Raw genomic sequence first — 23373 nt, 5'->3', positions numbered from 1 at the left:
CAAAGATGCAAATAAAATGTCATATCATGACAGTGTCAATACAGTATTTTTGCCATAAATCTTTTTAGCTGGATTCTCTACATTAATACTTATTGCTTGCTCTCTGCTTTTCTTCTTCCAAATGCCCTGAAAGTTCCTCCCAGTGCAGGAGGCAGCATTGACACTGTCACAGACTTACAGCCATCATGTTCGGGGGCTGAAACTAAAACAAAAATACCTGGAAAAACTCAGCAGGTCTGGCAGCATCTGAGAAGAGGAGCACAGTTAACGTTTCGAGTCCAAATGACCTTTCAACAGTTCTGTTGAACTGGCAGGTGCTGCCAGACCTGCTGAGTTTTTCCAGGTATTTTTGTTTTTGTTTTGGATTTCCAGCATCCGCAGTTTTTTGCTAATGTTCGGGGGCTGTCCTTCCCTACCAAGAAATCTCTCCATTTCCACCATTTCAGCACTTAGTCTACTAGATAGATAGGATCTTGGAAATGGAGTAGCTTTTCAGCCTTCAAGCCTGTAGCACCATTTAATTAGATCATGGCTGATCTCTATCAAAACTCCATTTTCAGTCCTTGGCTCCATATCTGTTGATACCCATACCTAACAAAGCTCTAACACAAGTTCAAAATACTGCAGATGCTGGAAATCAAATAGAGACAGATAATGCTGGAAATATTGAGACCTTGCAGTCCTTTAAAACCAGCCCTACAGTGTAAGGGTCATGTGGTCAGTGCAGCCAATCAACACCAAGCGTGGGGAATCTCATAAGGGGGTGGAGTTTTCCTGGCCTGGGGGACTGTATTGTGGCCTTGCAGGCAGCTAATCCAACAGCTCTGTAAATAAAGTTCGTTGTCCACCTAAAGAAGCTGCTCAGTAGTACATCTCTACATCTAGTGATGAGGATAAGTGATCCTGGCACTATCTCTCGCCCTGCAACTGTGAGTATCTCATTTTAAAGAATGAAAGAAAGAAAAAATATATACTCACCAGGATGCCTCTCTTCGGGAGGGTCAACCCTTTGACTCCTTCATGGAGGATTGGAGTCAATACATCGAGCACCTTGGGGTTTATTTCCAGGCCAATGAAATAGGGGAGGAGGCAAAGCAATTCTCTTGAGCATCTGTCGGAGTCAAACCTTACTTGCAGTCTCACAGCTGCAGGCACGCCAGACTCCAAATCGTTCAGTGAGCTCAAGGGTTTAGCGAAGGACCATTTTCAGCCCAAACCATTGGTCATATGTAAAGCTTCAAATTTAATGTGGCAGTGAGGGCCTCAGGTGAATCAATCGTGACTTATATTGCCAACTTGAAGCAACTGTCAGAGCACTATGATTTCGGAGTGACATTGAATGACATTCTACAGGATCAGTTAGTTTTTGGAGTGCGCAACAATGCCATTCAGCGTCGAATGCTTGTAGAAGATGATCTAACTTATAAATGAGCAATGAAGATAGCACAGTACATGGAAGGCACTGAGAAAGATTCGCAGGAGCTACAGAGCTTGCCAAATAATGCCATTTACCAGTAAGGACAGGAACCTGCAACCAGGCATGGCACTAAAACCGCTGAAGCAGCAGTGAAGTCGGAATCATTCTCAATTACCCAGAAATCAAAAAAAATACTGGAGGCAATTAGACCGCAATCCTGAAGTTGAAATGTGATCGATGTGGGAGTAACCACACTCCTGAAATACGTAGAATTAAGGAGGCCTATTACCATCGCAAAACAGGATATTTGATAAAGCTGTGCAGAGCTTAGTCCATTCGCCAAGTAACCAGCCAGCAAAGATGTTAGAAGTACATAATGTGAAAGAACCTGAAGTTACTGATTCTGACAGTCACTCTCTTTTTAATCTTAAAGCAGTCAAGGCAGACCCTGTTACTATCACACTCCACATGAATGGGAAGCCTCTTGTAATGGAGATAGATACAGGGGCATTAGCCACAGTGATGGGTGAGCACACATTTCAGTACCTGAGGGAAGGTACTCAACCCTCAAGCCTAGAGATAACTTCTGCCCAGTTGAAGACTTACATGGGAGAAGCAATAAAAGTAAAAAGCACCACCATGGTACCTGTGAGCTATGGGCAGCAGTCAGCCCAGCTCCCAGTAATAATAGTGACTGGGGAAGCCATGATTGGCCAAAAGAAATCAAGCTAAATTGTTCCGAGATTTTTCAAGTGTGGGCAGGAGGACTAGATTTGTTGAAAAAATACAACAGCATCTTTCGCAACAAAATATTAAAGGCTTGCAAGCCAAGATTTATGTTTCTCCAGAGGCAACTCTCTGATTTTTTAAGGCAGGACTGGTACCAATGGCCTTAAGAGAAAATGTGGATGCTGAGTTAAACAGGTTGGAGGAACTAGGCATCACACAGCCAGTTCAATTTTCAGAATGGGCTGCACCTATTGTCCCCATACTGAAACCGGATAAGACCATCCGCATTTGCAGGGATTATAAGCTAACAAGTTAATCAGGCCACCAAGTTGGATAAATATCCAATTCCAAGAATTGAAGACTTGTACGCAAAGCTGGCAGGAGGTCAATCCTACAATAAGTTCAATATGAGCCACGCATACCAGCAACTCGAGTTAGATAACACATACCGGGGGTATGCCACAGTAAACACGCACAAAGGCCTGATCCAGTATACGTGCCTCCTTTTTGGGGTGTCTTCAGCATGTGCAATATTTCAAAGGATAATAGAGAGTCTGCTACAGGGACTACCACAGGTTGTAGAATACCTTTATGATGTCCTCATAACTGGATCGACAGAAGTCGAGCATTTAGCAAACTTAGAGGATGTATTAAAAAGATTTCTGAAAGGGGAGTTCACCTAAAAAAGGAGAAATGCACCTTCCAAGCAACCGAGATTACCTATCTGGGGCAGCGTGTACACGCACAAGGATTACTCCCCATAGAAGAAAAGGTTAAGGCGATAAAGGAGGTACCTTCCCCCACAAATATCACAAAACACAAATCATTTTTAGGGATGGTAAACTACTATGGCCGATTTTTACCCAACTTATCGACTGTATTGGCCCCCTTGCATATGCTGCTGAAGAAACACCATCATTGGTCCTGGAAGGCTCCACAGGAAGACATCTTCAACAGAGTAAAATAACTGCTGCACTACTTAACCTTGTTAGTGCACTTCAACCCATCTAAAGAATTGATATTGACCTGCGACATCTCTCCATATGGCAATAGTACAGCATTGTCCCATGAAATGGAGGACGGCTCTGAGAGGCCAATAGGTTACGTATCAAAAGCGCTCTCAGTGGCCAACAAAGGTTATTCTCAGATTGAGAAGGAAGGACTGTCAATAGTCTTTGGAGTTAGAAAATCCCACCAGTACTTACATAGCAGGCACTTTACTATCATCTCCGATTATAAACCGCTTTTGGGCCTTTTCAAAGAAGTCAAGGCTATCCCGCTGATAGCCTCAGCAAGAATTCAGCAATGGGTTCTGTCCGCCTACGAATACACTTTCAAGCTCTGACCTGGGATACACATAGTGAACACGGACGCTCTTAGCTGCTTACCCTTGCAAGAAAGCATTGTGTATATTCTTATACCCGAAGACATCGTCCTTGCATTGAACTTCTTAGACACATCGTCCATCTGTGCGAAGCAGATCAGGAACTGGACCAATCGAGATCTGCTTCTGTCGAAAGTGAGACCAGATATTTCCAGAATGGTTAAATGCGGCAGTCTCTGAGAAAATGAAACCATTTTTTACCCGCAAATATGAATTGAGTTGTGAGGATGGCATCATACTCTGGGGATCAAGAGTAGTCATTCCTGTACCAGGCAGGAAACTGCTCCTAACCAAATTACGCAGTGCTCATCCTGGTGTTTCTAAGATGAAAGGGGTTAGGTGTGGTGACCTGGTATAGGTGCCGATATCAAGAAGCTAGTCAAGCACTGTCAACAATGCCAACTGCAGCAAAAGTTGCCAGCCACAGCCCTTGGGAATGGCCTGGCTGGCTATGGGTGCGAATCCATACAGACTACATGGGTCCATTCCTAGGCACAACATTTTTGCTTATAATCAATGCACACTCAAAATGGATGGAGATTTTTGAGGTGAAATCACCTACATCTCATGCTACCATCAAAAGGTTACGCCAATGCTTTTCGACTCATGGATTGCCCAAAGTTATTGTATCAGACAATGGAGCCGTATTTACAAGTGCTGATTTCAGAACTTCACCAGTCTAAACAGCATTAAACACATCCGAACTGCACCTTACCAGCCAGCATCAACCAGACTAGCCAAGAGGGCCGTCTAAACTTTCAAGTCAGGACTAAAAAAATTGTCGGGAGGAACCTTGGAAACCAAAATCTCACACTTCCTTCTTAGCTACCACACGACTCCGGGTGCAACAGTGGGAGTTCCACTAGCAGAAATGCTTATGAAGCATCATCACAGAACAAGACTGAGCCTCATATTTCCAAATTTTCTAGGGAGGGTAGAGAAGAATCAAGGTAATCAGAAAACAAGCCACAATTTGCATTTTAGAGGCTGGAAATTTATGGTAGATGAAGCTGTATATATTAGGAACTACGGTAGAGGTCCAAGCTGGATCCCAGGGATTATTGTCTGTGAGACAGGATCCCTTTCATACCAAGTAGACGTGGAAGGCCAGGTTGATCATGTGAATCACCTAAGGAGCAGGGAGACGCTTCCACAGTCAGTGTTGCCATCAAGGAATGTTATCGAACCCTTAAGCACCAAAGTACCTGATCAACCTGTTATAGACATGGATGTCTCCATTGAATCAAATAGTGATGAACTGCCTGTGCCAAAAGAGGTACCTTTTATCACGGTTCCTGGTAGTGTCGATCCTGAAGTAGAGCCTCGGGCTATAGAATTACACCACTCTACCTGAAACAGAAAACTCCCTCAATGACTTGATTTGTAATTGCTGGGTCTATGTATATAAGTGTATAATCTGAATTCATGACAAAGTGCAAGTGTGATTATTTCTAAGATTTTTCATATTGTTTTCTATTCACCTGTATAAAGTAATTTGTGTAAGGAATGTAAAACAAGGAATTAAAGGGATGTGGTGATTGTTACTTTAAAGATAGCCTTACTAAGGGTCATGTGGTCAGAACAGCCAATCAACACTGAACGTGGGGAATCTCATAAGGGGGTGGAGTTTTTCTGGCCTGGGGGAGTATATTGTAGCTTTTCTAGAAGCAGGCAGCTAATCCAACACCTCTGTAAATAAAGCTTGTTGTTCAACTGAAGAAGGTTGTTCAACTGAAGAAGCCTCTCGGCAGTACATCTCTACAGGCAGCACCTGCAGTGTGAGAATCAGAGCTAATGTTTCAGGTCAACAACTTTCCATTAGGTCTGGAACAAGTTAGAGACTTAACAGCTTTTAAGCAAGTACAGAGGCAGGGAAAAGGGGGAGGAAGGAATGAAAGGATAGCTCAAAGTGGAAGGTAGGAGAGATTGAAATGACAAAAGCAATTACAGTGCAAGGCAAGTGGATCAAGGAAAGAAGGAAGAGATGGATGTACAGCAGCTGTAAATGGCAACACCAGAATCTTTACCAGCATCTGCTGTCTGAAAAAAATGGGAGCGGTGGTTATGATCTGAAACTCTTGAACTTGCTGCTGAGTTGTAATGTGTCTTATCAACAGACGAAGTGCTGTTCCTCGAGCTTCTGTCAAGGTTCATTAGAATGCTCATTAGGAGGCTATAATCAGAGAGGTCAGAATGGAGATGGGACAGAGAATTAAAATGGCAAATGACCAGAAGCTCAGGGTCAGCTTGTGGACTGAATGGAGGTGTTCAACTTCATTGAAACAGTCTAGAAGGTGGAGGACGGAGAGCACAGACTGGGAGTGGGGCGGAAAATTAACATGACAGGTGACTGGAAACTTGGCATTATGCTTGTAGACTAAAAGGAGGTGTTCAGAAAAACATTCACCCTATCTGCACTTGGTCTCCCCAGCATGGGGGGAGACTGCATTTTCAGCAGCAAATACAGTATACTAAATTGGAAGTAGTACAAGAAAATCGCTCCAGTGCTTTTACAGGAAGATGCCATGGAAAGGGTAGCAGCAGTTTGCAGTGATGGAAGAGTGGACCAAGATGTCACAAAGGAAATAATACTTTTGAAATACTTAAAAGGGAGAAGAAGATGTGTTTGGTGGTGGCATTGCAGTGAACATGGCAGAAAATGATTCACAATATGGACGATGGTGGGGTGGAAGTTGAGGACAAGGAGAATTCTATCTTGGTTCTGCGAGGGAGGGGAATGGATAAATGCACAATTGGCGACACAGTCAAGGATCCTGTCAACCACAATGGAAGACAAATCAGAAGAGCTGGTAAGGATGGTCAAAAAGAACTTTTAAAAAAAGTGGCATCCAGAAAAGAAAATGTCAGTATTTTGGCCATTTGATCAGAACTGAAAAGCTACAGATATCTCTTCTGGAAGGCAATGTGGAGGGCAGCAGGAAGAGGAGTCAGCCTAGGCATAGCTGGCAGACAAGTTACAGTGAATGTGTGAGGATGACGCAAGACAACTTAGCGAGACATAGCATGACAGCAGATTTCCTGGTAGCAGTAGCTGCAGGTAAGGAAGGTGGCATCATCAGAACAGGTGTGAGGGAAACAGAGAAACTGGGAGAATTGAATAGTATCCTTACAGGAAGCATGATAGGAGTCTGTGAATTTATAGTCAATATTTGTTAACAGCCTATTCCCGGAAATATGCATAAAGAAATTTAAAAAGGGAATGGAAGTGTCCGATATGGACCGTATGAAGGCAAAGTGTGGAAATTAGAAGTAAAGTGATGAAATTTTCCAGTTCACAACATGAGCAGGAAGTGACACTGATAAAATCATCAGTGCACAGGAAAAAGAAGAGAGAGGGAATGTGTGTAGGACTGGAATGCGGAATGTTCCATTTATCCCATGAAGAAGTAAGCATGGCTAGGCCTTGAATGGGTTCCCATAGTGACACCTTATTTTGGAGGAAGTGTGAGGAATCAAAAGAGAAGTTGTTCAAAGTAAGAACTAGTTCAGCCTGACACAGGATGGGGGAAGTGATTATGGATTGGTTGGGCTTCTATACAAGGAAGAAACCAAGAACCTGCAGCCCATCCTGATGGGGATGGAGTTATGGAAGCATTGGGTGTCCAAGGCGAAAAGGAGACAGTTAAGGCTAAGAAACTGGAAACTGTTAAAGTGGTGGAGGGTATCGAAAGAGTTGCATATGGGGCTTAATAGAGACAGGACAAGGGGAGGAAAAAGTAAAGTCAAAGTCGGAAGGAATAAATTCTATCAAGCACGAACAGGCTGAAACAGTGGATCTACCGGGATAACCCTGTTGTGGATCTTGAGAAGGAATGGAAACTATGTGTGGTTGATGGACTATAAAACTGAAGGCCAGGGAGGAAGGTCTCCAGGGTATATTAGTGATGGACTGGGGAACAATGGCTTGATGTTCAATGCTGAGGTCAAGTTCCAGGAGAAGTAAAAGGAGGTGCCAGAGAGTTGCCATTCACTCATCACAAGGTAGAGGTCTGTGTGCCCTACAACAATCCTTCTCTTGTCAACAGGTTTAATGACAATGTCAGAGTCAGACCTGAGAGAACATGGGAATCCAATTTCAGAGGGAGGTAGAGACAGTGAGGGAAACAGAGAAAATGAGATGGCTGATGTCATGCAGCAGTTCCTCATCAGAAATGTGGAGAAGAGGCCAAAGGGAGAGCTCCAGATAGAATGGGAATTCTGAAGACAGGGAAAAGGATTTACCTTGTGGGATGAGGACTCCTGGCTAAAGAAGTGAATGCAGAGGCAAAGACAATGGGAGAACTCAGCGATGGCTAAGCTTGAAATTCATTGAAGTGGGCGCATAAGGCGATGAAGCTAAGGCCTTTGCTGAGGACTGGTCATTTAAGGTCAGCTCAGAGAGGATAGTGAAAACATGGCGATAGCTCAGATTGGATTGAAGATCTGTCCTGCTCAGGTTTGAAAGCTCTGTTCAACTTCTGCAGCCTTTTGGGGAAGAGAATTCCAGATTTCTATCACATTTTGTGTGGAAAAAAAATGCCCCTTTATTTCCCTCTGAAATGGTCTAGCTTTAAATTTGAAGACTATGTTCCCTTGTTCTAGAAAGCCCAACTCTGTATTCACCTTTTTAGTCCTTTTAAGTCTCCTCATAATGTAACCTTCAGAAGCCCAGTGTGGCTTTCATAAGGATCGGATCATTATCTGCAGAGGGGGGAGAATGTATTGCTACGGGGAAAAGGCAGGGGAGTGGTGCTAGATGATTTGCTACTTCAGAAGGCTGGCACAGGCACGATAGGCCAAATGGCCTTCTTCTGTGCTGTAATCATTCTGTGATTCTATAATTCTGGAGTATGACTGTGCTGTGGGTGACCCATTCACTACCACTCTATGTTCCAGAATTAGGTTCTGGAAAGTCTGGACATTTGTGCTTCAAAAGCACAAATCTCTCATTTTTGCTGATGGACGTGATTGCCCGAGGGTTTTTTATTTTGCTGTTTATGAATTGACTTCTCTCAGGCTTGGATTGCTGCCTGCTCCGGTCATTTAATTAGCCGATTCATTAACATGTGAAAACCATGTTATATACGGCTTACTTTGGTGGCTACACAGGGCCAGGCACGTATGTTTAGTAGAGTCCAACACCACAGCAGGGTGGAATTTGAATGGCGGTATAAATTCCTTTCAAGGATAGAAGATATATGCATATTAAAATTATATCATGCGCTGCTGTGATATAATTTGTGCCAAGAGCTGCTGAGTTTCTGCGAAATCAGTAATGATGATTCCTCTGTAATCATGCGAACCTCAATCCCAAAGGACACAGCACATACATAAACATTACTCATGCATATGGAAGATAATAAAAATGAGTCACTTTTTTCCCCTAAAAAAAGCGTATTGACATTAAAATCCCAATCATGAGATGTCTGGCTCGGCCTGGTCGTTGTTGTAGAAAGTATTCCGAGAATCAGTTCAATGTCTGACCGACGTGAGCTCCACACTAGCGAAGTGAATCGAAACTTAATCAGCTTCGGTTTCCCTGCTGCTTTCACCATTTAAAGCGGGTCAGCAAGGCAGTTGTAAGCAGTGCATAAAACCCACAGCGCGTATTCGCTGTTTGCAATCCTACATCAGCCCACATTGCAAGAACGGGAATGTCAGTGGGAATTATTTCCCAAACTGTGCAGTTACATCCCCCAGCCCCTAACAGTTCATGCATCTAAACGAAGGAAAGCATATCTAAATTCGTGGTGAAGTGGTAGTTTCTTCATGTACTTCCCCCGCTAAAATCTAGAAAATGGGAAGTTCCTTCTTTCGTTTTTGCTAAACCCTAAGTCCTTTTAACCTACATTGCTCATGGGTTCAATAAAATAGAACAATGCTTCAATTTTAAGTGTTTCTGAGGATTGTTAGTCAGGAACAGAAAATCCTGTTTTGCACCCAGCAATAATATGCTTCATACACAAAGCTCAATGTATTTGTGAACTTCACCTTGCTTCAGGTACACCCCATAGTGTGTGCTCAGAGCACCTCAGAGCGTCATGATGGTTGAAAGCACTGCCTATTCGGAAAGGAGGAGCCTGCCAGATCCAGTTTTGTATCACTTTCTGATCTGAGGGAATGGAGTAAAGGTGAAATACTGCAGATGCTGGAAATCTGAAACAAAAACAAAAAATGCTGGAAAAACTCAGCAGGTCTGACGGTATCTGTGGAGAGAAAGACAGAGTTAATATTTCGAGTCCATATGACTCTTTTTCAGAGCTAAAGGGAAGTAGAAAGGCGGTGAAATATATACTGCTTAAGGAGGGTGGGACAGGTGAAGCTGGATAGAAGGCCAGATACTGGTTGCGAAAGATGTCATAAACAAAAGGTTAAAGGGTTGTTGATAGTGGTGGTACTGGCTAAAGAAGATGCTAATGGTGACATTAAGAGTGGAAAGCTGAATGTGATAATGGCAGGACCAGGGTAAGCACTCTGGAAAGTGACAGATGGCCCGTGTGGGGGTGGGGTGGGGGGAGGGGACGGAGGTGACCAGGTGTGTAGATGAGGGTAGTGTAGTTGATGTAGTTTATATGAATTTCAGCAAAGCCTTTGACAAAGTCCCACATGGGAGACTTATAAAGAAGGCAAATGCACATGGGATACAGGGTAATTTGATAAGATGGATTCAAATTTGGCTTAGTTGCAGAGGGTGATGACAGAAGGATGCTTTAGTGACTGGAAGCCAGTGTCCAGTGGTGTACCGCTGGGATCTGTGCTCGGTCCCCGATTATTTGTCATTTATATAAACAACAGAGATGACTATGTGGGGGGTTGAATTAGTAAGTTTGCGGATGCCACAAAGATTGGCCAGGTGGTTAACAGTGAGGATGAGTGTCTTGGGCTACAGGAAGATATGGAAGGGATGGTCAAAAGGGCAGATAAGTGGTAGATGGAATTTAACCCTGAAAAGTGTGAGGTGATACACTTTGGAAGGAATAATTTGCCAAGGGAGTATTCAATGAACGGCATGGCACTAGAAAGTTCTGAGGAAAAAAGGGACCTTGGCGTGTGTGTCCATAGATCTCTGAAGGCTGAGGGGCATGCTAGTGGGGTGGTGAAAAAGGCATATGGGCCACTTGCCTTTATTAATCAAGGCATAGATTACAAAAGTAGGGAGGTCGTGTTGGAGTTGCATAGAACCTTGGTGAGGCCACAGCTGGAGTATTGTGTGCTGTTCTAGTCACCACATTATAGGAAGGATGTGATTGCACTGGAGGGGGTGCAGAGGAGATTCACCAGGATGTTGCCTGGGTTGAAACATTTAAGTTATGAAGAGAGGTTGGATAGACTTGGGTTGTTTTCATTGGAGCAGAGAAGACTGAGGGGCCACATGATCGAGGTGTACAAGATTATGAGGGGCATGGACAGGGTGGATTGGGAGCAGCTGTTCCCCTTAGTTGAAGGATCAGTCACAAGGGGGCATACGTTCAAGGTGAGGGGCTGGAGGTTTAGGGGGGATGTGAGGAAAAACCTTTTTACCCAGAGGGTGGTGATGGTCTGGAATGCACTGCCTGAGAGGGTGGTGGAGGCAGATTGCCTCACATCCTTTAAAAAGAACCTGGATCAGCACTTGGCACGTCATAACATTCAAGGCTATGGGCCAAGTGCTGGTAGATGGGATTGGGTTGGTAGGTCAGCTGTTTCTCATGTGTCGGTGCAGACTCGATGGGCCAAAGGGCCTCTTCTGCACTGTGATTCTGTGATACTGTGGTGGGAAAAAAGATCGCAAAGGCTAAAAGCTGGAGATAAAACAATGAATAAAAATGGAAATAAATTTTTTAAATTATGAAAATAAGTGGGAAAAAAATTAAATAAAAATGAAAAAATAAAAATGAATAAGAAAAAAGGGGAGGGGGATCAAAAAGGGGTGGGGATGGAGGAGCGAGTTCATGATCTGAAGTTGTTGAACTCAATGTTAAGACCGGAATGCTGTAAAGTGCCTAATCAAAAGATGAGGTGCTGTTCCTCCAGTTTGCATTGAGCTTCATTGGAACATTGCAGCAGGCCAAGGACAGACATATGGGCATGGGAGCAGGGTGGTCTGTTGAAATGGCAAGCGACAGGGAGGTCTAGGTCATGCTTGCGGACAGAACAAAGGTGTTCCACAAAGCGGCCACCCAGTCTGCATTTGGTCTCTCCAATGTAGAGGAGACTGCATTGGGGGCAGTGCATGCAGTAAATCAAATTGAAGGAGGAGCAAGTGAAATACTGCTTCACTTGAAAGGAGTGTTTGGGCCCTTGGATGGTAAGGAGGGGGAAAGTAAAGGGGCAGCTATTGCACTTTCTGCGGTTGCATGGGAAGGTGCCGTGGGAGGGGGGGGTTCAGGTGTTGGGGGTGATGGTGGAGTGGACCAGGGTGTCTAGGAGGGAATGGTCCCTATGGAATGCCAATAGGAGGGATGATGGGAAGATGTGTTTGGTGGCGGCATGATGCTGGAGTTGGTGGAAATGGCGGAGGATGATCCTTTGAATGCAGAGGCTGGTGTGGTGAAAAGTGAGGCCAAGGGGGACCCTATCATGGTTCTGGGAGGGAGAGGAAGGTGTGAGGGCAGAGGAGCAAGGGATAGGTCGGACACGGTTTAGGGCTCTGTCAACCACCGTAGGTGGGAAACCTCGGTTAAGGAAGAAGGAAGACACGTCAGAGGAACTGTTTTGGAAAGTGGCATCATCGGAACAGATGTGATGGAGGCAAAGGAACTGAGAGAATGGGATGGAGTCCTTACAGGGAGCAGGGTGTGAGGAACTCTAGTCGAGGTAGCTGTGGGAGTCGGTAGGCTTGTAATGAATATTGGTGTACAGTCCATCACCAAAAATTGAGACAGAGAGGTCAACGAAGGGAATGGAAGTGTCAAGAGATGGGCCATATGAAAGTGATGGAGGGGTGGAAATTGGAAGCAAAACTGATAAATTTTTCCAGGTATGGAATCTTGATTACCTGCCTGCACGCATAAATCTCTGGTGCCCTAACATCTGAATGCTGGTTATATTTACTGTTTTTTTAAAAAGAGTCAACATCCAGTCGGTGTTTTGATAACATTAATGAAAGATTTTACATTTTTTTAAAAATCCCAGGTAATTTAATGTATGGCCTGGAAACTTCATAAAGTTTACTTTGTCCCATCTGTAGTCACATGACAAACAATGCACAGCCAAGTGGGAGAGTACCTCTGCAAACAAAGGGTAGTGGAAATTTGCAACTCCCCCCTAAAAAACTGTTGAAAAAGTTCAAGACTGAGATTGATAGACTTTAGGCAAGTGTATTAAGAGTTATGGAATCAAGACAGATTAAGTTAAAATAGAGATCAACCATTACCTAATAGAATGATGGAACCAGTTCAGGGAGTTAATGGCCTACTCCTGTTCCTGTTTAAGTAGCAGATCATATAGACTGTATATGTAAGAGCCACATAGGATGTTATGATCCCAAAATATTCTTAAAGCATAGTAACCCACATGGTGTGATGTACAGCATGAGGATAATTGCTTTTTTTATTCATTCCTGGGATGTGGACATCGCTAACTGGGCCAGCATTTATTGCCCATCCCTAATTGCCCTTGAGAAGGTGGTGGTGAACTGCCTTCTTGAACCACTCCATGTGGTCTAGGTACATCCACAGTGCTGTGAGTGAGGAAGTTCCAGGATTTTGACCCAGTGACAGTGAAGAAACGAAAATATATTTCCAAGTCAGGATGGTGAATGACTTGGAGGGGAACTTCCAGGTGGTCGTGTTCCCATGTGTCTGCTGCTCCTGTCCTTCTAGACGGTAGTGGTCGTGGGTTTGGAAGGTGTTGTCTTGGTTTGTTCCTGCGGTGCACTTGCTGCTACTGTGCGTCGGTGGTGGAGGGAGTGAATGTTTGTGGATGGGGTGCCAATCAAGCAGCTGCTTTGTCCTGGACGTTGTCAAGCTTCTTGAATGTTGTTGGAGCTGCACTCATCCAGGCAAGTGGAGAGTATTCCATCACACTCCTGACTTGTGCCTTGGGGACAGGCTTTGGGGAGTCAGGGGGTGAGTTGCTTGCTGCAGGATTCCTGGTCTCTGACCTGTTCTTGTAACCATAGTATTTATGTGGCTAGTCCAGTCTAGTTTCTGGTCAATGATAACTCCCAGGATGTTGATAGTGGGGGATTCTGCGATGGTAATGCCATTGAATGTCAAGACTGTCCCTCCTGCACTCTTTATTGAACCAAGGTTGATCCCTTGGCTTGATGGTAATGGTAGAGTGGGGAATATGCCGGGCCATGAGGTTGCAGATTGTGGTTGAGTACAATTCTGCTGCTGCTGATGGCCCACAGCACCTCATGGTTGCCCAGTCAGTTGCTAGGTCTGTTTGAAATCTATCCTATTTAGCACGGTAGTAGTGCCACACAACATGATGAAGGGGATCCTCAATGTGAAGACGGCACTTCGTCTCCACAATGACTCTGCGGTGGTCAATCCTACCAATACTGTCATGGACAGATGCATCTGCGGCAGGCAGGTTGGTGAGGATGAGGTCAAGTATGTTTTTCCTTCTTGTTGGTTCCCTCACTACCTGCTGCAGACCCAGTCCTTACGGACTCAGCCAGCTTAGTCAGCAGTGGTGCTACCAAGTCACTCGTGGTGATGGACATTAAAGTCCCACACCCAGGGTACATTCTGCACCCTTGCCACCTTCAGTGCTTCCTCCAAGTTCAACATGGAGGAGCACTGATTCATCAGCTGAGGAGGACAGCACATGGTAATCAGCAGGAGGTTTCCTTGCCCATATTTGACCTGATGCCATAAGACTTCATGTGGCCCATGACTTCATGTTGAGAACTCCCAGGGCAACTCCCTCCCGACTGTATACCACTGTGCCACCACCTCTGCTAGGTCTGTCCTGCCGGTGGGACAGGACATATCCAGGGATGGTGATGATGCTGCCTGGGATATTATCTGTAAGATATGATTCCATGAGGATGATTATATGTTAGGCTGTTGCTTGACTGCAATGCTTTTATGAATTTTCTATCTGTACTTTTCATGTTAAACATTCTTTCGTTCCCTTCCTCATTTGAAGGCAGTAAGTTGCAATGGCAGTCTCATGGATGACATTAGTCACCCCCTACATCCCCTTTTACCTTGTCCAAATGTGCATTGGCTAGCCTTCATATGTGTGTCTAGACAGTGATTGATGAGATACCACTTAACACTGGGGACACCACAACAGAATCCAATCTCAATTTCTGGTGATAGACTGTCCACCAATATTCATTACAAGCCTATCGACTCCCACAGCTACATCGGCTACAGCTCCTCACACCTTGCTTCCTGTAAGGACTCCATCCCATTCTCTCAGTTCCTTCGCCTCCGTCGCATCTGTTCTGATGATGCCACTTTCAAAAACAGTTCCTCTGACATGTCTTCCTTCTTCCTTAACCGAGGTTTTCCAACCACGGTGGTTGACAGGGCCCTCAACAGTGCCCGGCCCATCTCCCGTGCATCCGCCCTCACACCTTCCTCTCCCTCCCAAAACCATGATAGGGTACCCCTTGTCCTCACTTATCACCCCACCAGCCTCTGCATTCAAAGGATCATCCTCCGCCATTTCCGCCAACTCCAGCATGATGCCACCACCAAACACATCTTCCCTTCACCCCCCTTATCGGCATTCCGTAGGGATCGCTCCCTCCGGGACACCCTGGTCCACTCCTCCATCACCCCTACTCCTCAACCCCCTCCTATGGCACCACCCCATGCCCACGCAAAAGATGCAACACCTGCCCCTTCACTTCCTCTCTCCTCACCGTCCAAGGACCCAAACACTCCTTTCAAGTGAAGCAGCATTTCACTTGCATTTCCCCCAACTTAGTCTACTGCATTCGTTGCTCCCAATGTGGTCTCCTCTGCATTAGAGAGGCCAAACGTAAACTGGGCGACCGCTTTGCAGAACACCTGCGGTCTGTCCGCAAGAACGACCCAAACTTCCCTGTCGCTTGCCATTTTAACACTTCACCCTGCTCTCTTGCCCACATGTCTGTCCTTGGCTTGCTGCATTGTTCCAGTGAAGCCCAACGCAAACTGGAGGAACAACACCTCAACTTCCGACTAGGCACTTTACAGCCTTCCGGACTGAATATTGAATTCAACAACTTTAGGTCTTGAGCTCCCTCCCCCATCCCCACCCCCTTTCTGCTTCCCCCTTCCTTTTGTTTTTTTCCAATAAATTATATAGATTTTTCTTTTCCCATCTATTTCCATTATTTTTAAATATTTTAAAATCTTTTATGCTCTCCCCACCCCCACTAAAGCTATACCTTGAGTGCCCTACCATCCATTCTTAATTAGCACATTCATTTAGATAATATCACCAACTTTAACACCTATGTGTTCTTTTGTTCTATTGTTGGTGGCATCTTTTGATGATCTGCTTCTATCACTGCTTGTTTGTCCCTACAACCACACCAACCCCCTCCACTTCTCTCTCTCTCTCTGCCCCCCCCGCCACACACCTTAAATCAGCTTATATTTCAACTTTTTCTTGGACTCGAACTCAAGTTCTGTCGAAGGGTCATGAGGACTCGAAACGTCAACTCTTTTCTTCTCCGCCGATGCTGCCAGACCTGCTGAGTTTTTCCAGGTAATTCTGTTTGTGTTTTTAACAAACTGAATCATGCTGACGACTCATGGCTAATAAAATAAGTGGGCAGAATTTCTGTAGCATTCTCCCAATCTGCTGCCATAACATTGGCAGAGTAAAATAAAAGGGTTAATATTGATTTTTGGCTTTTGCCTGCAAAGTAGGTTTCTTTTAGAAGGCTGGAAATGTCAGTTTTGTTTCCAGTGAAATGTACAGTGGGAATTAAAAGTTACCAGAGAATTTAACTGATAAGCATTCAGCTACAAGTTTCCTTTGTTCAAGTCTATAGATATTTACTGCTAGGGATTAATTCCTCCAAGGACACTGCTGCACAAGACAAGTGATAACTCGCTTCCAGAACAGTATTGGACCCCTGTAACTGTCTGCATTTGAATGTCTTGATTGACAGCTCATCCAAGGTGAAAGCTTGATGAGTCATTCTTGTTAAACCTGAAGTTATTGCAGTTGATTGGATAATGTAATTTAGAAACCTTCTATTCCAACCAAGATGACAACTCTGGCAGCAGTACTATCATCGTCAAAGTTCATACTTGGCTTTGATTTCAGTACTAATGTGGGAGAAAACTATGCGCTTTAGGCGAACGCCATTGGGAAACATGGAGTTGGCAAGTCCAACCCCAATGGTGTTCGCCTCCATACCCTGTGCACTGAACACAATCTTGTGATCACTAACACCTTTTCCACCAAAACAATTGTCTCATGATAAAAACAGAATTACCTGGAAAAACTCAGCAGGTCTGGCAGCATCGGTGGAGAAGAAAAGAGTTGACGTTTCAAGTCCTCATGACCCTTCGACAGAACTTGAGTTCAAGTCCAAGAAAGAGTTGAAATATAAGCTGGTTTAAGGTGTGTGTGTGGGGGGCGGAGAGATAGAGAGAGAGAGAGGTGGGGGGGGTGTGGTTGTAGGGACAAACAAGCAGTGATAGAAGCAGATCATCAAAAGATGTCAACGACAATAGTACAATAGATCAAATAGGTGTTAAAGTTAAAGTTGGTGATATTATCTAAACGAATGTGCTAATTAAGAATGGATGGTAGGGCACTCAAGGTATAGCTCTAGTGGGGTTTTTTTTTATATATAATGGAAATAGGTGGGAAAAGGAAAATCTTTATAATTTATTGGAAAAAAAAGAAGGGGGAAACAGAAAGGGGGTGGGGATGGGGGAGGGAGCTCACGACCTAAAGTTGTTGAATTCAATATTCAATCCGGAAGGCTGTAAAGTCCCTAGTCGGAAGATGAGGTGTTGTTCCTCCAGTTTACGTTGGGCTTCACTGGAACAATGCAGCAAGCCAAGGACAGACATGTGGGCAAGAGAGCAGGGTGGAGTGTTAAAATGGCAAGCGACAGGGAGGTTTGGGTCATTCTTGCGGACAGACCGCAGGTGTTCTGCAAAGTGGTCGCCCAGTTTACGTTTGGTCTCTCCAATGTAGAGGAGACCACATTGGGAGCAACGAATGCAGTAGACTAAGTTGGGGGAAATGCAAGTGAAATGCTGCTTCACTTGAAAGGAGTGTTTGGGTCCTTGGACGGTGAGGAGAGAGGAAGTGAAGGGGCAAGTGTTGCATCTTTTGCGTGGGCATGGGGTGGTGCCATAGGAGGGGGTTGAGGAGTAGGGGGTGATGGAGGAGTGGACCAGGGTGTCCCGGAGGGAGCGATCCCTATGGAATGCCGATAAGGGGGGTGAAGGGAAGATGTGTTTGGTGGTGGCATCATGCTGGAGTTGGCGGAAATGGCGGAGGATGATCCTTTGAATGCAGAGGCTGGTGGGATAATAAGTGAGGACAAGGGGGACCCTATCATGTTGCTGCCAGACCTGCTGAGTTTTTCCAGGTAATTCGGTTTTTGTTTTGGATTTCCAGCATCCGCAGTTTTTTTGTTTTTATCAATCGTCTCATGATATCCTGGTGACAGCCAAGATCGAAGCACTGACACCTAAAAGGCATAGCTGGGATTTTTGAGTCCCTCCTGGTGCGAGACCAGAAGTTCCCGACCGAAGTCAACGGGTCTTTGGCTGGTCCATCAAATTTTCCACCCCGCTTGCAACGATTTCTGCCACAGGCGGAACCAGATAATCCCAGCCAATGTGACAATCAGGACCAGTGATTGAAAAGATGTGCATATTACACATGCTATGGTTATGGCTGAAAAATGCTGGACAGACTACAGGCATTCACTCGTTATTGCTGCATGAGGCAGCCCTCAAAAGGAACCAACAGTCGCAACAAATATGGAGAAAGGTCAAGATCTCTGACCCGTCAAATGGTGCCAAGCTCAAGGAATTGCCATTGAGCAACACCCAAGATGACTGGCAATTATGGTAATCCATCATCACTCCTACATGCCTATAAAATAAAGGATACTTTTCTAAAGGGTGCAGGAGCAGAGAGACCTGGGTGTATATGTACATAAGTAATTAAAGATGGCAGGACAGGTAGAGAGAGCTGTTTCTAAAGCATGTGCTAAGCTTCATTAATAGTGGCATAGAGTACAAGAGTAGGAAGTTTATGATAAACTTATATAAGACATTGGTTAGACCTCAGCTGGAGTATTGTGTACTGTTCTGGGCACCACACTATAGGAAGGATGTGAATGCACTGGAGAGAGTGCAGAAGAGATTTACAAGAGTGGTTCCAGGGATGAGACACTTTAGTTATGAGGAAAGATTAGAAAAGTTGGGACTGTTTTCCTTGGAGAGGAGAAAGCTGAGAAGAAACTTGACAGAAGTTTTCAAAATCATGAGGGGCCTGGGCAGAGTAGATAGGGTGAAACTGTTCCTGCTCATAAACAGATCGAGAACTGGAGGGCACAGTTTTAAATTGTTTTGCAAAAGAAGTAAAAACGAGGTGAGGAAAAATTTTCCACACAGCGAGTAGTTAGGCTTTGGGATGCACTGTTTGGAAGTGTGGTGGAGGCGGCTTCAATTGAGGCATACAAGAGGGCATTGGATGACTATCTAAATAGAAACAATGTGCAAGGTTACAGGGAAGAGGCAGGAGATTGGCACTAAGTTTAAATGCTCAGACAGCCGGTGCAGACATGATGGGCCGAATGGCCTCCTTCTACACCATATCAATTCTGTGATGCCTAGAAATCCTCAGACATTCCACTAAAAGACACCAAGACCGGTTTGATGAGTGTGATACAGAAATATGCAAATTCATCAGTTGCATTCCAAACCTGGCAATAGGATCCAAACTCACAAAAGAAGCTCAGCCACCAGACAGCCAAAGCTATAGGTCAAAGACGAAACCACAATGTGAAGAACAAATGGTGGGCAGCAAGGGCTGAGAAAATTCAACTCCTTGCTGACATGCATGACATGTGCCTTTTGCAAGGCAACCAAAGCAACCTATGAACTCTCAATACACGTACCAACACTGATAAGATCCAAGGATGGCAAGGCACTCCTCAAAGACACAGACAATATGACAATATCAGCATCCACTGGAAAGAGCATTTTGTAGAAATACTCATTCAGAACACCACAGTGGACATGCAGCTGCTAAAGAACCTCCCACAATATTCATGTGGGGACATGCAGACTTGATGGAGATGTTGACTTTCAAATAAAACATTAAACCAAATCTGTTCAGGTGCATGTTAAAGATCCCACTGCAGTATTTCAAGAGCAGGGGAGCTCTTGTATCCCTCAAACCAAAGCACTGAACAATCTACTGTTCAGATATCACGTCACTGTTTGAGGGATCTTGCTGTGAAAACTACTTGCTTTGTTAATCAGATGACCCAGATACGGCAAAGGCCGCCAGTAGTATTATAGGGCCAGGAGAAGCAGGCGTTTTACTTATAGCTCCAATTTAAACAAAGTTTTAAAAAGCAAAACTAACGTTTTTGTTGGGAGATGCTGGCTTGGTTACAGCACACTCCTGAAGGCCTGGCTACAGCACCCAGGGCTGATTAATTTCTTCAAGAGGTCCTTAAACAGGCATTCGGCTCTTCATTAACATATTTAAAGAGCCTGTTTAAGATCTGGGATGCCTGGATATTGTTTCAAGGCAAATATAGTGTTGGATGCATTTTAGAGTCCCTATGAATACAGGGCACAATGCAAAATTGATCCTTTAGGTTTTCATTTCCATGTGGAAAATGGCTGCAATAGGACAAATTATTATCCCTTGTTCATCATAGAGGTATAAATGTAAAAAAAATACAATTATCCAATGGAAGTCTGCTAATACTATACTGAATAAATATCACAAGCAACGATTCAATCATTTTTACGTATCATGAGGCCTGGGACAGATCAGCCATGATCTTATTGAATGGAGAGACAGGCTTGAGGGGCTGAGTAGCCTACTCCTGCTCCTATTTCTTATGTGCAAAAATTATAGGAAAAATGGAAACTACCCACAACAATAAGGAATTCGAACTACATGGAATTGTTCAGGAGAATAGCATAGGTGCATTCAAGGGGAAGATGGATAAGTATCTGAGGGAGAAAGTAATAGAAGGTTATGCTGATAGTGCAAGATGGAGAGGTGTGGGAGGAAGCTTGTGTGGGGGCATAAATACTGGAATGGATTTGTTGGGCTGAATGGCCTGTTTCGGTGCTGTAGTTACTTTTAGAACATGTCATAGCATTTCCTGTGAAGAAAATATTTTTGCTGTGTGGTGATGTAGGAGGACAGTTGAAATTGGGAGTGCAGAAAGTTGCACACACGTTTTTACCTTTGGGATCTTGGTTTGAATTCAGATTGATGAACCAAAAGCTTTTAGTAACTGATTCGTGAAGGATAGACATTTTTTATAAGAAATAGGTTGGGCAGACTTAACCCAGGTTCTGGTGGGCATGAATTCACAGCAAAATCTGCACCAATTTCAGTATTAATTGATGATCACACACACAGAGAAGGGGGGCAGGGCAAATTTTCAGCAGTGTGTTCAGCAGTTAATGATCTTCCCCGGTGGCAAGACACCACCTTGGTCAAGGAGTTGAAACCAGCATTAGGACAACTACCGGGAGGTTTATTAAACAGCTGGCAGCCACTTAAAATACCAACTACCACTCAATAAAGAAGTTGCATAGCATCTTGGTGCTGGCAGTTCAACAAACACCCTCTTAATAGTGATGTTCTGTGTTATAGACAGGGGATAGGGCTCATTCAAACAGCACTAATTTTTCAGAAAGGTGTTTTAATTTGTTTCCTTTTTAATGAGTGTATTTCCCAACCCTTAAATTTTTGTGTAATCTAATTCCTACTAATAACCCCACATCAAACTCGAGGTAGGATGAACTCAAAAGGTTAGTCTATTGCACACATTCAAAAACTGTGAAAAGGACGGTCCACACATACACAGTAAAGGATAGAGAAAAGAAGGTTTTACAGTACAGAGACCGCAGAGAAAATAAGTACTGGTTCACATGAGGCCTAGAGTCCAGAATCAAAGTCCCATGAAGAATTCCTTCACAGAGATTGGCAGGCTGAAAACCGGTGGTATAAAATTCGCTTTTCTGGTGGTGATGACTACACAAGGTGAAATAGGCATGCAGAGATGAATCGGTTTGTAGGCAATGATACAGAACTTTCAGCAGAGGCAGGGTAGATGGGAGCCAGCTGTCTAACCTAGCCAGAGAACTTCCTGTGTGGCCTGCTAGTCAGATGCTAAAGCAGCAGACTGGCTTGTAGCTCAGGAAGGCAATAATAATTTGTTCAACAAGCCAGAGTCTTAGTCATGTGACCTTATCGCTCCACAAGGGCTTCAACAAAGGATGTTTATCTAGTGTCTGGAATTCAGCTTGGTTTTCAGGATTGCTAACGTCCCCACCATTATGGGTTAAAAGGAATGTTTGGGAGGCCATTGTCTTAGTAAACTCTCTGACTCTGCGGGCAAGCTTAGCCTATCAAATGCAAATGGCCTTTGTGTAACTCCCTTTGAAGTTGAGCTGTGCAATCCCCATGTGGTCTGTTAGAAGCTCCTCAGAAATAACAAGGTATGACGTTTCCAACACTGGGACATGCCTTCTTTTGTTCTGGTAAGTCACAGACAATAACTCACAGAGGGTCAGCCATCTTAATGGCCTTTGTTCAGCCAAAATATCCTGTTTAAGATTAAGAAATAGCAACGAGGATATGTTTTTATAAAAATATAGTGTTAGGTTCTTGAGTATTGCTGAAAATAGAGACTTTTTTGTCAAAACTTTTCATCTTGCACTCATCAGGACAATTCGCAAGAAAATACCAATGTCAGGGGAAACAACATATTTATACTGTATGAGAAGAGAGTGCTAATTGATTGGCAACTGGACTCTGATTGGTAGAGGCGTTTCTATGGAGAATGCACCAGTTTATGGTGACTGACAGTTAACTGCCAAGCACTGTTTCAAATTTAAACCAAGCAGCTTGACCCTGATTGGTCAAAACATTCCTCTGGGGAATGAACCAGCAAATAGTTGTCACTTATTTTGTTTAGCTGAAACAGACGCAATATGTGTACATGTTCTTTCTGTCTGCAAAGAACAGGATCCTGTGTATTAATATATGTAGCTTCCAGTACATGTAAATGCACCACACTGTGAGCCTGACTGACAACCTTAAATTGGTTGTCGGCATAATTCTTAGCACACTGAGAATTATTTAGCAAATGTCCAATCGCAGTGTCACATCTAATGTTGGCCACTGTGTTTTGAGTTTTGCAAACACGGGCTGGTTGGGTATTATCCGTACCTTGCCAGTTGTGAATAGCGGAAGGGACATGCTGTTTGAAACAATCCGCCAGTCTTTGGGACGTACAGCCTAGCGTCACACTGGCTTTGAAATTCATTCACCACATTACTCATTTGTGTGAAAGGCAGAATATCTTATTGGCTTGACGGCAGAATCCTGTTAGTGGTGAATACCACTCGTATCAGCATGAAACAGCTAGCTTCACTTGTTTTTCAAAGTTTTGAGAAACTTGCCCTTCCAAGGTAATCTGAGGTAGCCTGAGCACTTTTCAGGGCCGAAAGTGATGGCCTTGGGCCCGTTCCTGAGTTTGTGTGATATACGTATAATCCGATCAGGGCAGCCATTATCCCACAGGATGTCTTTGATGCACCCTATTTCAGCATCGAGCTTCACCAAATAAAGGATACATCACAGCTGTTGGGTGAAGGACCTAAGACCAGGCAAAGCAACATCAGCTTCTGCAGGAGAGAGGACAGGAGAGTGAAGTGGAATTCTT

General features: G+C 44.2%; 1 protein-coding gene across 1 annotated transcript in view; it reads right to left on the bottom strand.

Moving 5' to 3' along the window:
* The window catches only part of map3k8 (mitogen-activated protein kinase kinase kinase 8), a 38638-nt gene extending 29045 nt beyond the window's left edge, over nucleotides 1-9593 (bottom strand). Inside the window, exon 1 of the mRNA XM_041184824.1 lies at nucleotides 9522-9593. The gene's annotated coding sequence lies outside the window, so the exon portion shown is untranslated. The remainder of the gene's footprint in view (nucleotides 1-9521) is intronic.
* Nucleotides 9594-23373: the final 13780 nt, after the last annotated feature.

Source organism: Carcharodon carcharias, chromosome 3 (assembly GCF_017639515.1).
Source record: "Carcharodon carcharias isolate sCarCar2 chromosome 3, sCarCar2.pri, whole genome shotgun sequence".
Classification (NCBI taxonomy): Eukaryota; Metazoa; Chordata; class Chondrichthyes; order Lamniformes; family Lamnidae; genus Carcharodon; species Carcharodon carcharias.
The sequence above is the reverse complement of the archived record's forward strand: the minus strand, read 5'-3'. Positions and strand labels throughout refer to the sequence as shown.